Raw genomic sequence first — 14,785 nt, forward strand, 5'->3', positions numbered from 1 at the left:
CCACAGCACTGCCTGATGGACACTGGGGGATGCCTGGACTGTGAGGATGCACAAGCAGCCCCATCCTGGGGACAGAGACATCCAGGGCCTGGCTCTCAGGCTGCATGTTAGTGCTGGCATAGGGGTTAGGTAGGGCCTGGATCTGTTTGAGGTGGCTTGAGATAGAGGAAGGGAGGGCCAGGGAGGTAAGGGCAGCAGGTCTCTTTGGAGGAAGAGAAGGTGGGAGGGTTCTCCGTAAGCCTGGCCCAGTGAAAGCCAGTTGAATGGATGAGTGAACTAACATCCCTGCCCCTATGGCCCTGCCCTCCTCGCCCCTTCTGGCTTGTACTGTCCCTTAGCCTGTCCGTACGAGTTTCCCAAGGGATATCTTGCATGTAGGTTGGGTTGTCTAGGCAGCGCTGTGCTTCAGTGACACTTTGTGGTTGACTTGGGACCCTGACCACACTGAGAGCAGTGTGCTTCTCTGGGATGGGTGGCCGGGTTCTCAAGGACCAACAGCTTAGAACTGTGGAGGGTGGAGTGTGTGCCGGCCCTGTGTTTGCTGGCCTGCCCGCTGACATGAAGCCTGATGTTTGCAGCCACTCTACTGTGTGCGAGGGAAGAAAGACATCCTAGTCCGTGTTGGACACAGGCTCTGTGTGGCAGAGTTCAGTCTCTTGTGGGGTCCCTTCTTACTCTGGGAGTGACGCAGGCGAAGTCTGCTGAGGGCCTAGCCTAAGGTTGCGTGGTCTGACATATTTCTTCAGACTTTCTCTTTTTTTTTCTTTTTGAGACAGTCTCACTCCATTGCCCAGGCTGGAAGTGTGCAGTGTTGCAATCTCAGCTCACTGCAACCTCCCCATCCTGGGTTCAAGCAATTCTCCACCCCAGCCTCCCGAGTAGCTGGGATTACAGGTGCCCGCCATCATGCCCAGCTAATTTTTGTATTTTTAGTACAGATGGGGTTTCACCATGCTGGCTTAGCTGGTGTTGAACTCCTGACTTCGGGTGATCTGCCCGCCTTGGCCTCCCAAAGTGCTGGGATTACAGGCGTGAGCCACTGCACCCAGCCAGACCTTATTTTAAGGCAGCGATTGTAGTGAAATTTACATTGTTCCTTATAACACATCAGCATTTTCATACTAAAGCTTCTTTCCAGCAAGGAAAACGCTGCTTGAGGCAGAAACAGCAAGCATATTTCAAGGCTCTGGGATTGCTTGCTTCCCACCGCAGGAAGCAGGCGTTTTGGCCTTTGCTGTCTGACTCCTCTTGGAGCAGGGTTCCCGAAGTGCCAGCCCCCACCAGCACCGTTTTTCTCCCTGCTTCCTCCCTGGAAGCTAGCTGTTGGGCCACACAAGCAGAACTCCTCCTAGCTGGCAGGGCCCCATGTCCACCTGGCACCTCCTTTCCCCAAGCCTCAGTGTCTCTTCTGTGACATCTAAGACTTCAGGAAGGCGTTGCTTCCTCCATCTTGGCCTCAGTTTATCTTGTAAGGGCTGGGGGTGGTGGTAAGGACAGTTGACAGTTCTGTGAAACACTCTGAGGAGCCCTTGCTGTTCTGGCATCTTCCAATCATACTTTTATTGTCTGATACTATACATTGTCAAGGAGCTGTGGAGTATGTGTACAGCCTTGCATTTCTCTATTCCTTTTTTTTTTTTTTTTTTTTGAGATGGAGTCTGGCTCTGTCACCCAGGCAGGAGTGCAGTGGCACGATCTCAGCTCACTGCAAGCTCCGCCTCCCGGGTTCACGCCACTCTCCTGCCTCAGCCTCCCAAGTAGCTGGGACTACAGGTGCCCACCACCACGCCCGGCTAATTTTTTGTATTTTTGGTAGAGATGGGGTTTCACTGTGTTAGCCAGGATGGTCTTGATCTCCTGAACTCGTGATCTGTCCGCCTTGGTCTCCCAAAGTGTTGGGATTATAGGCGTGAGCCACCGCGCCTGGCCTTTTGTTTTTGAGAAAGGATTTTGCTGTCACCCAGGCTGACGTGCAGTGGCAGAAAAATAGCTCACTGAAGCCTTGACTTCCTGGGCTCAAATGATCTTCCCACCTCACCCTCCCGAGTGGCTGGGATTGCAGGTGCACACCACCACGCCCAACTAATTTTAAAATATTTTGTAGAGATAGGGTCCCACTGTGTTGCCTAGGCTGGTCTCAAACGCCTGGGCTCAAAGCCATCCTCCTGTCTTTGTCTCCCAAAGTGCTGGGATTACAGGCATGAGCCACCACACTTGGCCCATTTCTCTCTTAATTGGCGTATGCGGTGGTGACTGAGATTTGCTGATAGATGTTGCCATTGTTAACAGTTTCTTCGTTCATACTTTGCAACATTTCACTTATCACATGATTCTTGTGATGGCTGTGGTACATCATCAGTTTGCAGCAGTGATGAAGCTTCTGGGACTAAGAACATGCTTGTTGGCCTGGTCCTTGGACAAGGCCCTGAGAGTCCTGGGCTGAATGCCCCCCTGCGCTGACCATGTGGCCTTAGCCAGGGCCATTGGTGCCATGGCATGGTTGGTGGTTGGCTTCAGTCAAGTCTGAGAATTTACCGAATTGACTGTTTGATTTGGCAGCTGATGGTCAGAGAAATTCAATTCTGCCTCTTAGCAAAGGAAGCTTGGTGGATTTCTAGAATCTGTGTTGTAGAGGGGGTGGGGGATGGCGTGAGCAGAATGAATGTGAAATGTGGGGGCTTGAGGTCTGCCAGGCCCTCCCACTTGCCCTAAACTGGACTTGGAGGTGTCTGGAAGGTTGTGGGTGGACAGCACTGACCTTGCTGCTTGGCCGGTTGTTCCCCAGCCACTCTGGATTTGGATCTAGGTGGACCCTATGGTATCCTAGAAACTACCTTTATATACTTTTCTTTGAAGAAACAGTGTCTCGCTCTGTCATCCTGGCCAGAGTGTAGTGGCATGATCATGGGTCACTGTAACCTTAAACTCCAGGGCTCAAGTGATCCTTCCACCTCAGCCTCCCGAGTAACTTGGGACTACAGGCATGTACCACCGCAGCCAGCTAGTTTTAAAATTTTTTATAGAAACAGGGTCTCACTAGTTTGCTAGGGCTGGTCTTAAACTCTTGGGCTCAAGTGATCCTCCCACCTCAGCCTCCCAAAGGGTTGGGATTACAGGCATGAGCCACTGCACGTGGCTTAGTACGTTTTTGTTGTTGTTGTTTTTGATACAGGGTCTTGCTCTGTCGTCCAGGCTGGAGTGGGTCTTGCTCTGTGGTCCAGGCTGGAGTGCAGTGGTGTGATCTTGGCTCACTGCACCCTCCACCTCCCAGGCTCAAGTGAATCTCCCACCTCAGTGTCCTGAGTAGCTATGACCATAGGCATGAGTCAGCCTGCCCAGCTAATTTTGTATTTTTTTGTAGAGACTGAATTTTGCTCTTTTGCCCAGGCTGGTCTTGAACTCCTGAGATCAAGAGGTCCGCCCCCCTTCAGTCTCTCAAAGTGCTGGGATTACAGGTGTGAGACCCTGGCCTCCACTGAGTTTTTAAATTTTTTGTAGAGATGGGGGTCTCTCTATGTTGCTCAGGCTGGTCTCAAACTCCTGGCCTCAAGTGATCCTCCTGCCTCGGCCTCCCAAAGTGCTGGGATTACAGGCATGGGCTATCATGCCTGGCCTGGGGCTTTACTTTTGACCCTGTGACACACCTGTGGTTGGGGTCTGGGGCCTCAGAGGCAGTGACTGTGCTGTGCATTGGTGAAGGAAGCATCCTCACCTTTCCAGGAGGTTGCCCATATGACAGGTTAGGTGTTGTTCCTGCTTGAAAACCAAACTTGAGCTGGGTGTGGTGGCTTGTGCCTGTAATCCCAGCACTTTGGGAGGCTGAGGCAGGAGGATTACTTGAAGCTAGCAGTTTGAGACCATCCTGAGCAACATAGTGAGAGCCCATCTCTACAAAAAATAAAAAAGGTGCAGTCAGTGACACCTATAATCCCATCCCTTTTGGAGGCCAAAGTGGGAGGATTGCTTGAGGCCAGGAGTTCGAGACTAGCCTGGGCAACAATTAAAAAAACAAAACAAAACAAAAAAACCCAAACTTGAGAAAACTTGCCATAAGAATAGAGTAACTGGAGGTTTTATTTCTTGGCATGAAGTGAACAAAACTCAGCCACTGACTGTAAAGCTAATACAATTGGTCGAAACATTGCAGTGTGGGAAGGCTACTTGGGTGGCAATTTGTTGGGGACAAGGCTGGCTGTCATCAGAACCTTCTGTGGGCATTCTCCTACGATGGAGGCAGTGTCTTCTGCCAGATGGAGCCTTTTGGGATCTTCCCAAATTTTTCTGTTTTGACTGGTCCTGGTCATTCAGCTGTTCCCCCCACCTCCCCTTTATTAGAGTCATCCCAAGAGGACTCTGTGCTTTGTGGTCACAGGTCACATAGGTGCATGTGCAAAGGAGACGGCCTGTTTAGAGGTAAACGACGTGGGAGCCCTAGATTGTTGTTTACCCCCTTTCCCCTTACTCTATTCAGGAGCACTTGACCAAGCCATAATTAGCGTGCTTTGCACATTTCCAATCTGAAATGATTGGCAAAGAAATGCCTGCTCTCTTGTTCCAGTTGGGTACCTCAGGCAGGGTCACTGGGCATTTTGTTTTTCACCCAGCATCTGTGGACTCAGCCACACACCGGCCTGGCAGACAGCTCCCCAGTGCAACAACTCCCATGGACCTGGCTCAGTCTACAGGGTAGGCAGGCTTGGAGCTCAGAACTTGACGGGGGACATAGTGGTTGGTTTTCTTTTTCTTTCTTTTTTTTTTTTTTTTTTTTTTGAGACGGAGTGTCGCTCTGTCGCCCAGGCTGGAGTGCAGTGGCCGGATCTCAGCTCATTGCAAGCTCCACCTCCCGGGTTCATGCCATTCTCCTGCCTCAGCCTCCTGAGCAGCTGGGACTACAGGCGCCCGCCACCTCGCCCGGCTAGTTTTTTGTATTTTTAGTAGAGACGGGGTTTCACCGTGTTAGCCAGGATGGTCTCGATCACCTGACCTCGCGATCTGCCCGTCTCGGCCTCCCAAAGTGCTGGGATTACAGGCTTGAGCCACCGCGCCCAGCCTTCTTTTTCTTTCTTTCTTTCTTTTTTTTTTTTTTGCGACAAAGTCTGGCTCTGTCGCCCAGGCTGGACGGCAGTGGCTCAATGTCTTCTCACTGCATCCTTCACTTCCTGGGCTTAAGGTATCTTCTCATCTCAGCCTCTAACGTAGCTGGGACTACAGGTGCTCTGCCACGCCTGGCTAATTTTTGTATTTTTTGTAGGGATGGGGTTTTGCTATGTTGCCCAAGCTGGTCTCAAACTTGTGAGCTCAAGCAATCCATCCACCTTGGCCTCCCAAAGTACTGGGATTGCAGGCGTGAGCCAGTGCACCTGGACCCTGCAGACATAGTGGTTTTCTTTTTAATGACTTTAATTAGTAGGGGGCACTGTCGGTGGGTTGTCTGGAGTCTCCCTTGTCTAGAGTTAGATGTGATGGGAGCTCAGGGCTCATACCCAGCTGTGGGTCCATATAAGGCTCCCTGTGTCTAGCTTGGGTGCTCCAAGGAGTGGATTTGGGATGTCTCTGGCTTCTCTTACACAAACTTAGAGGAGAAGTTTATGCCCTCGAGCTAGTCCATCTCCATTTACACAACAAGCATTCCTTGGCTTATGGCTGAGAGACAAGGCTAGAGTCCCTGGGAGGTAGAGTTCTTCTGCAGCTAAGAGCTGGGATCAGGCTGGCAGACTTCTCCATCTGTGGCATAATGTGTGGATGCTGCTGTTATCTCACCATTCCTTGTGTTTACAGTGCTTTTTATTTTTTATTTTTTTGAGACAGAATCTTGCTCTGTTGTCCAGGCTGGAATACAGAGATGCAATCTTAGCTCACTGCAACCTGCACCTCCTGGGTTCCAGTGATTCTTGTGCCTCAGCCTCCCGAGTAGCTAAGACTACAGGCACCACCACCACCCCCGGCAAATTTTTTTTTTTTTTTGTATTTTTAATGGAGATGGGGTTTCACTATGTTGCACAGGCAGGTCTCGAACTTCTGGCCTCAAGCGATCCACCTGCCTCAGCCTCCCAAAGTGCTGGGATTACAGGTGTGAGCCACTGTGCCGGCCTCCAATGCTTTCTTTATGCAGCTTTTTTGGGAAGCTGAGGGAAGGACTAGTTGGTAGTGAAGCACGTCGGGGGCATGGCTGAGCTGGGGAGCAGAATTTCAGAACCATGCTTTGTTTGGCGCCATGGGTATACCAGGCTCACGGCTTTTTTTTCTGTACACGCTTTGGCCCCAAAGGGTGAGTGATGTGTGTGGCTCTGCCTTGAGGACATTATGCTGAGTAAGAGAAGTCAGGCTCAAAAAGACACACTTATGATTGCACCTATATGAGGTTACTAGACTCTCAAATTCTTAAAAGACAGAAGGAGGAAGGGGGGTTGCCAGGGGTTGGGGGCAGGGAGATGAGAGTGAGTATTTAATGGGGATAGAGTTTCAGCTGGGGAAGATGGAAAAGTTCTGGAGATGGATGGATGATGGTTGCACCACAGTGTGACTTGCACCTAATGCCACTGAACTGTGCACTTAAAATGGTTTAGATGTAAATTTTGTGTACGTTTTACCACAATAAAAAAAAATTGAACCTTTCTGAATTCAGAAATATTCTATACCTTTATGACAGCTTGTATTCTGTCCTCTCAGAATTAGCTTGGAGACAAAGGGACAAAGGCACACACACTCATTGCCTACCTTGTGCTAAGTACGGGGGGGGGTGGTTAAAAAATTGCAAGCGGTTCTAGAAGTCTCTTAATGACATCATCTTGGGATCACAATGTTGGAATGTGGATATTCTATAGGTTTTCTTCAGTTCCTGGACAGGTGGAGTGATCCTAGGACCCCTGAAATCTTTAGGGGATTTAGGGAGAAACAGTGTCCAGGAATATCTGAGGTCTCTGTTCCCGTGCATTGCTTGGGGATTGAAGGTATTTCTTTCTTTTCTTTTTCTTTTTCTTTTTTGAGATGGAGTCTCATTCTGTTGCCAGGCTGGAGTGCAGTGGTGTGATCTTGGCTCACTGCAGTCTTTGCCTCCCGGGTTCAAGCGATTCTCTTGCCTTAGCCTGCTGAGTAGCTGCGACTACAGGCGTGTGTCACGACACCCAGCTAATTTTTGTATTTTTGTAGAGACATTTTTAGTATTTTTAGTATTTTTAGGGTTTCACCATGTTGGCCAGGATGGACTCGATCTCCTGACCTCGTGATCCACCTGCCTCGGCCTCTCAAAGTGCTGGGATTATAGGTGTGAGCCACTGTGCCCAGCCTTGAAGATATTTCTTGTTTTCCTGTATCTGTTTGTCAGTGAGTTTCCTTTAATACAGTAGTGTGTTGGTATTTTTATTTTTATTTATATTTTGAGATCAGTTTCTAGATCTTCAGTATTAGCGGAGAAATCATTTCCTCTTTTGTTCTTGTGACATTTTCTTCTAGTGTCCTTTAATACTGCAACACATCAGGCATCTGAAATACTAAACACTTAAATATTTCAGACACTTCATAAGGCCTCAGCATCATCTACACGTAGACATTTGGTCTCTGGGCATTTAAGATCTGGGGTCAATAGGTAGTTTAGGACTGCTGTGTGCACTGCCCCGGCGGCTGCTGGGAGCCTGGGTGGAAACAGTAAGAGGAGCATCCAGATAGAGGTGGCAATATTTTGAGGAATGACATTAATCATAGTAATGAAAGAAGTAGTTGCTTCTGTTTGAGAAGCTGTCTGGTGCCAGGGCCTGTCGCTGGGTTCTCAGGATGGTCTGGAGACCTGAGGGGGGTTCCAGGCAGCCAGGCAGGCTCCCCGGGAGGGCATTGGGCCCACTGTTGAACTGCCAGAGAGCCAGACTGGGCAGAATGTGCTAGGAGGAAGCTCGTGAGCATTTGGGATGGTTTGGAGAGAGACCTGGAGTGCCAAGGAGGGAGGCGGATGTGGTGGTGGAGTCTGAACTTTCCAGAGGGCAGGACTCTGGACCTGCATGAGAACTGTGAGTGGGGGGTTTTAGGGTGGGACCCAGCCTCTGCCATAAGAAAGGAGATGGGGAGTACAGAGTGTGGGCGCCACTGACACTGGGGCGGCTCTCAATTCTCAGTGGTGGCCCGAGGGAAGCCCTTCAGACACAGGGCCCCCAAAGCTCCCCAAATAGCATGCCAGGGGTGGGGCAGGAGGGGGTGTTGGTCCTGCCCCGAAGCCCTGGACTCACCCCAGGGGCTGTGCACGTGGCCGTGGTCTTGCCTATCTCCATGTGGCTTCTTCCTGGCACTGATTCACTATTTTAGTTAAAGACAGCATTTGTATTTTTTTTTTTTTTTTTTTTTTTTGCCTCCCGCCAGTGGTAGAAACTTCTTGGTTGGGTCCTGACAACTTGCGGAGGTCCGCATTTTGTAGTCTCCTCCTCCGTGCCCATTTGGGTGTTGGATGTGGTGATGCACAAGCGCCCTGTGTCCATGGAGCGTGGAGACTTTGGGAAGTGGGATGCTTGATTTCAAGTAGCAAGTTTCAGCAAAAAGTTCCAGCATAGTGGTCCATGGTGAGGGGCTGGTGGGGAGAGCTTGCCTGAGTAACAGGTGTTTGAACTCAAAGGATGGGTGGGAGCTAGGAGGGGCTCTCCTGGCCGTGGGAACGGTGTGTGCAAAGGCCTGGCATAGGGAGTAGGCAGGCGTGCTGGGTCTGAGGAATCGAGAAGAGGCCAGGTGGTTGGAGCGGGAGCATGGAACGTGTATTCTTCTTCATGTGCATGTAGCTCACTTGCAGCTGAAGTGGGCCGGGCCTTGAAGGACGTGGTGAGATGCTGTGATGCTGGGGGGACCTGGGAAACTAAGAAGGGCTGTGCTGGTTCATTATGGGCAGAAGATGGTGGAAGTGGAAGACAGCCAGTACATACCTTAGGCTACTGGTCTGCCCCTGCCTGTCTCCTCCCTCGAGGAGGCTGTAGTTCCCATAGCTGAGGGAGGAGACAGGCAGGGGCAGACCAGGGGCCTAGGTACTGGCTGTCACCCTAATGGGAATCTCAATTTGAGAGCAGAGGTGGGAACTCCAGCCTCCAGTGCCAGCTCTGGTTGCCAGGGATGGGCTTGTGTGACCAACCTCACGATTGGCTCTTGGTTCTCCTGGGGCTGATTCTCCACATCTCTAGTCTGCCAAGCCATACTCTTCCCCACAGAGGGTTGATGGGGCCCTGTGCCTTGGGGAGAGCAGGGACTGCTCAGGGACCTACCTGAACACCTCAGTGTGCCTCTCCCCTGACTTCTTGGCGGCAGCTTGCTGCTGTGGCTAGGGCTACCTCTCTCTTTTTACTGAGTAGCTCATCAGGCACAGTTTCCTCCTGATCTGCCTTCAGATCTCAGTATTGGGATTTGGGCCTTACTGTCTCTGTTGTTGTAGGTGGAAACAGCCATAGACAAGTGTGTTCTCAAGTACTGACATGGCTGTTTCCCAGAAATACTTTATTTACTAGGACAGGTGGCAGGCAGTAGTATGCTGACCCCAGACTGGAAAACTGGATCTGTGGCCCCTGCTAATTCTTCTCCAGCCAGCCAGTATGTAGTATAACAGCCTGACTTCTGGGCTTCCTCAGGATGATGTGCTGTTGCCTTGCTTCAGTTTTTTCTTTTCTGATTGAGTTGGGGACTTCCGCACATTGGCAGTTTGGTGGGACCATTAGCAGAGAGGGTCTGGGTGATGTTGTGAAGGGGACATTCAGTTTGTGCAGGACCTAGGAGGGGGCGGGAGAAGGTGAATGATGGTGTTGGGTTTCACCTTGGATGTTGTTGGTCATGTCATGTTCCCGGGATTGGACTGGAGCCAAGCTGTAAGTCTTTGGGTGCAGAACTAGTTGAAAAATTCTAGAGACAGCACAAGTGTTTGATGACTACAGATGGTGATAGGTCAGTGGGTCTGGGCCGAGGGAAGGGACAACAGGGCTTCCTGGGGGTACCTGGTAGAGCCCAGGCTTCCCGATCAGGCGCTGACAGCCCTGTACTGACAACCTCTGTAACCATGGCTGGTACAGAGACACCATCAGTGTACCAGCCATGGGTGCCGCAACCCCAGCATCCCCATAGTTCCCTGGGTAGTGGCCAGTGTCAGGCCATGTGTCCTTCCCTCAAATTAAAAGGACCTCGCTTGCCTGAGCTTGAGAGGATAAAATGGCAAGAAAGGACTTCTGTTGCCCAAAGTGCAGTGACTTGATTTCATGTAAATTGCCATAGCTACCTTTTCACCAAGCCTGATCTTCCCTCAGTTTGAGAAGTCCTTGCCTTTGGGTGGGTTGTAGGGTAGGGTTGTGTGTGTGTAGTACCCAGGTGCAAGGTCAAAGCCAAACCATAATGATTTATCAAGGGAGTGGAAGAGTCTCTTATGAGCTGGTAATTGTGCACTTAAGGGTTACTTGATACTGCTTTAAATGTATGGGTTGGAAATAAAAACAGTAAAAGCTCTCTGAACCCAGCCAGTGCAGGATGGATGGCAAAACAGTCCAAATGATAGATTAGTGGAAAGTGATTACAGTGTACTTTCAAGAAATGCCGCTAGTTGTGATCATGCTGAGTGGTCTTCTGCTTAGTCTCCTCCTTTGTGAATCTTGCACTGATTGTATTGCGGGGCTGCTGCAGTGGGCTCCTGAGCTCGGCCCCTTCTCCTTCAGGATTAAACTATCCCTGCTTGTCCATTCAATAAATATTTATTAAGTGGCCTGGTGCGGTGGCTCACACCTGTAATCCCAGCACTTTGGGAGGCTGAGGCGGGTGGATCACACGGTCAGGAGTTCGAGACCAGTGTGGCCAATATGGTGAAACCCTGTCTTTACTAAAAATACAAAAATTAGCTGGGCGTGGTAGTGCGTGCCTGTAGTCCCAGCTGCTTAGGAGGCTGAGGCAGGAGAACTGATTGAACCCAGGAGGCAGAGGTTGCAGTGAACTGTGATCGTGCCACTACACTCTAGCCTGGGCAACAGAGCCAATATGGGCTCAGGTGATCCTCCCACCTCAACTTCGAAAGTAGCTGGGACCACAGGTGCATGCCACCACACCCAGCTAATTTTTAAAATTTCTTTGTAGAGATGGGGTTTTGCCATATTGGCCAGACTGGTCTTGAACCCCTGAGCTCAATTGGTCTGCCCGTCTTGACCTCCCAAAGTGCTGGAATTATAGGTGTGAGCCACTGTGCCTGGCCTTCTTTCATTTTTCTCGTTGTTTCATTGTAGTTTCTTTATCCTTAAGTAGTTACCTTTTTTGTGCTAATGTAAATGACTTTTTTCAGGTTTTGAGTTCTGATTGATTGGTGCCCGTGTGTAGAAACACAGCTGATTTTATATATATAGACCTTGATCCTGCAACAGATCCTCCAACAGCACAGGACACCTGCTTCTGAGGCTTTCCACCCTTGGGGCAGAGAGGCCTCGGATTGGCAGATACAAAATAATTAGGACTAACGCTGCCCATTGGGTTTCTCAGCCTGAGTGGGGCTAAAAAGAGTGGCAGAAAGGGTTCTTCCTGAGGAGCTAGCCCTGTGCCTCATTTAGGAGGTGCCCAGAGGTCTTTCCATAGAGTTCACTGGTGGTGTCCCCTGTCATTTTTGCAAGTTCTCCTGTGGGGGTGTTTCTCGCCATCCATCAGCTGTGAATTGCTGTGAACCCAGTTTAAAAATAAAGGTTTCATATCAGAGCAAGCTCCTGATAGTCATGTGGGTGCAAAGAATGACAATAGAAGTGATGTTGACACTATTTGGCAAGCTACAACTGACAGAACTGCTTGGGAGTCTGGGATTCGGCTGGTTCCTAAGGTTCAGCCTCTGGCCCACAGCCCTGGACGTCTGACGTCACAAAACGGAAGTGGAAGTCCGAGGTATTCTCTCTGTGACCTTGGAAGAGAAGTTCCTGAACATTGTTGAGCCTTAGTTTTCCTGTCTGTAAGATAGGCAGCCTCTTCCTCTCTGGACAGCATCCCATGGGGATGACCATGACCTTTGGTTTTGGAGGTGAAGCCCTCTCAGTCTGGAGGGTGAAGTCTGCCCATTCCCAGGCACATCATGCCCTCATCTTGAGGGTAAACCTAGTAGTGCCTCCACCAGGAATGGTGGCTGGTTTCCCTGGGGTCCATGACAGAGAACATGATGGTGGGGAGGTTACATTTGGAGAATGAGACCTGGGTGAACCCTGGATGCTGCCTGTGTGCTCTGTGACCCTGGGCAAGTTCCTGAAGATCAAACACATCAGATCCCTTATCTGTAAAATGGGCATGATCCAGGAACCTGCCTCTATGGTTGCCTTGGAGATTCAGAGATGCTATGTGAGCACAGTACCTGGAAATAAGTACCTATTAAATGCTAGATGTTACTGTTTCTGGGTGGTTTTTTGAGACAGGGTCTCACTTTGTCGCCCAGGTTGGAGTGCAGTGGTGGGATCATGGCTCACTGCAGCCTCAACCTCCCGGGCTTAGGTGATTCTCCCACCTCAGCCTCCCAAGTAGCTGGGACCACAGGCGCACACCACCACACCTGGCTAAGTTTTGTATTTTTTTGTAGAGACAGAGTTTCACTATGTTGCCTGGGCTGATCTCAAACTGCTAGGCTCAAGCAATCCTGCCTTGGCCTCTCAAAGTGTTGGGACTACAGGCGTGAGCCATCGTACCTGGCCTATTTCTGTTTTTAATGTCATTACTATTATAATAAAACCTTGGGCTGGGCACGATGGTTCGTGCCTGTAATCCTAGCACTTTGGGAGGCCGAGGTGGGTGCATCGCCTGAAGTCAGGGGTTTGAGACCAGCCTGGCCAACATGGCGAAACCCCATCTCTACTAAAAATACAAAAATTAGCCGGGCATAGTGGTGGGCACCTGTAGACCCAGCTACTCTAGAGGCTGAGGCAGGAGAATCGTGTGAATGCAGGGGGCAGAGGTTGCAGTGAGCCGAAATTGTGCAACTTCATTCCAGCCTGGGCATAAGAGTGAAACTCCGTCTGGGTGGGGCAGGGGCGGGAAACTTGAGCCATTTATCTGTATTCAGTAGATGAAAGACAAAAATAATTGTATTTCATCATGTGGTTGCTTTTTATGTCACCATCTGTATTGGTGAAGACAGTGTCTGGGATGTTGGTGTTTATTGGTTAGCGCTGTATTGTTTCATACCTCAGAGATCAGTAGAAATTTGTTTCCTCCGACTGTCCCCGTTGTGGAAGGTAGCTGAGGCAAAACTCTGGAAATCTGAAATTTTGCTATGTAGTTCCAGGGGTTAGAGACATTTTAGAAATGCCAGTATGTTCCAGAAACCTTCCTTGGAAACACAGTATTTCTTTCTCTGTCCTTCGCTTTAGGTTGGTCAGCTCAAGTAGCCTTTTGACGTCGCTGTGGCCATGGCCAACTGGTAGGACCAGCACCCCATACCCCGAAGCCAGGTGAGTGCTTGGGGTGTAGTGTCTGTGGAGTGAAGGTTCCACACATCCAGCAGGCTTCAGTCAGCTTCTTGGACACTTTAAACTGAGTGCTGCTTCAGCCACCTGCTAGAGAAGATGGAGGGAGGCAGGCCCTCTGGGATCGCACACTGCACCATCTGTATGGGGCTGCCTGGCCCTTCCCTTCAGGTCTCAGGGAAAAAGAAACCATTCTAATTGGTCATTCATTTGAAAACCCTAGGTCTAAATAAGATGAGCCTGTCCTCTCTGAGGGGCAGGGGCAGAGGATAATCCTGGCTAGTGGCCTTTGCCCTCTGGCCATTCCCATGATTTCCCAACACTGATAGATGCCATTAGATTTTTTCCTTAATCACTGCGAAGCCCAGGGCCCTGTACTGGTTCTTGGAACTGGTTGCCCTTACCTTGCCTCATGCCTCATGGCAAAGCTGAGCTTTTCCTGCTGTGTGGAGCTCTTACACGGAGACTGTCAAGAGCTGTCCAGACTTACCAGGGCATTGCTGGGTACCTTGGATTTTCTCTGTTACCATCAAGCCTGGTCAGTGATGTTTTGGCCCAGGGCTACCTACCTGGAGAAGAACGCAAAACTGAAAGATGTCTTAGAACTTGGAGGCAGTCCCTGGGTCAGCTGCTCCATTTGATAGACAGGGACACACATGGGCCAGAGTTGACAGGTGACTTGCCTAGGGGTTCATGCCCCATCGAACAGGATCTTGCTGGCCACGCAGTGTGAGATGTGGCCGCTGTGCTGACCATGGCACAGAACAAGTGTTGCAATCAGTTTTGTGAGGTTTCAGCTCTTATCTTCATATGGCAAGAAAATCTGGGCATGGGCAAGTGATTCGATTGTCAGGAAAACATTTCCAGAACGTCCTCCAAACAAAACGAAACTTTCCTGGTGCTTACATTTTTATTTTTTATGTTTTGAGACAGGGTCTCACTCTGTCACCCAGGCTGGAGTGTAATGGCATAATCATAGCTCACTGCAGCCTCGAACTCCTGGGCTCAAGCTATCCTCCCTGCCTCAGGCTCCTGAATAGCTGGGAATACAGGCGTGTGCAACCACAACCAGCTAATTTTTGTATTTTTTGTAGAGACGGAGTTTGCTGTGTTGACCAAGCTGGTCTTGAACTCCTGGCCTCAAGCGAGTCTCCCACTTTGGCTTCCCAAAGTATTGGGCGTACAGGCAAATTATACCCCCAACATTTTTTTGGGGGTGTAATTTGCATACCATATGATTCACTCATTTAAAGTGTGCAATTCAGTTTTTTTTTTTTTTTTTTTGAGACGGAGTCTCACGCTGTTGCCCAGGCTGGAGTGCAGTGGCCGGATCTCAGCTCACTGCAAGCTCCGCCTCCCGGGTTCCC

General features: G+C 50.1%; 1 protein-coding gene across 14 annotated transcripts in view; it reads left to right on the forward strand.

Annotated features, from left to right (window-relative positions):
- The window catches only part of LOC105498758 (GATA zinc finger domain containing 2A), a 127,079-nt gene that overhangs the window by 36,728 nt on the left and 75,566 nt on the right, over positions 1-14,785 (forward strand). For 5 of the 14 annotated variants that reach the window (XM_011771362.3, XM_011710389.3, XM_011714389.3 and 2 more), the window contains exon 2: positions 13,323-13,403. The exons of 7 other annotated variants lie outside the window; for them this stretch is intronic. The gene's annotated coding sequence lies outside the window, so the exon portion shown is untranslated. Of the gene's footprint in view, positions 1-6,806; positions 6,951-13,322; positions 13,404-14,785 lie in introns of those variants that run through there. 2 more of the 14 variants (XM_011772631.3, XM_071087697.1) reach the window with 1 other exon arrangement.

Source organism: Macaca nemestrina, chromosome 20 (genome assembly GCF_043159975.1).
Source record: "Macaca nemestrina isolate mMacNem1 chromosome 20, mMacNem.hap1, whole genome shotgun sequence".
Taxonomy (NCBI): Eukaryota; Metazoa; Chordata; class Mammalia; order Primates; family Cercopithecidae; genus Macaca; species Macaca nemestrina.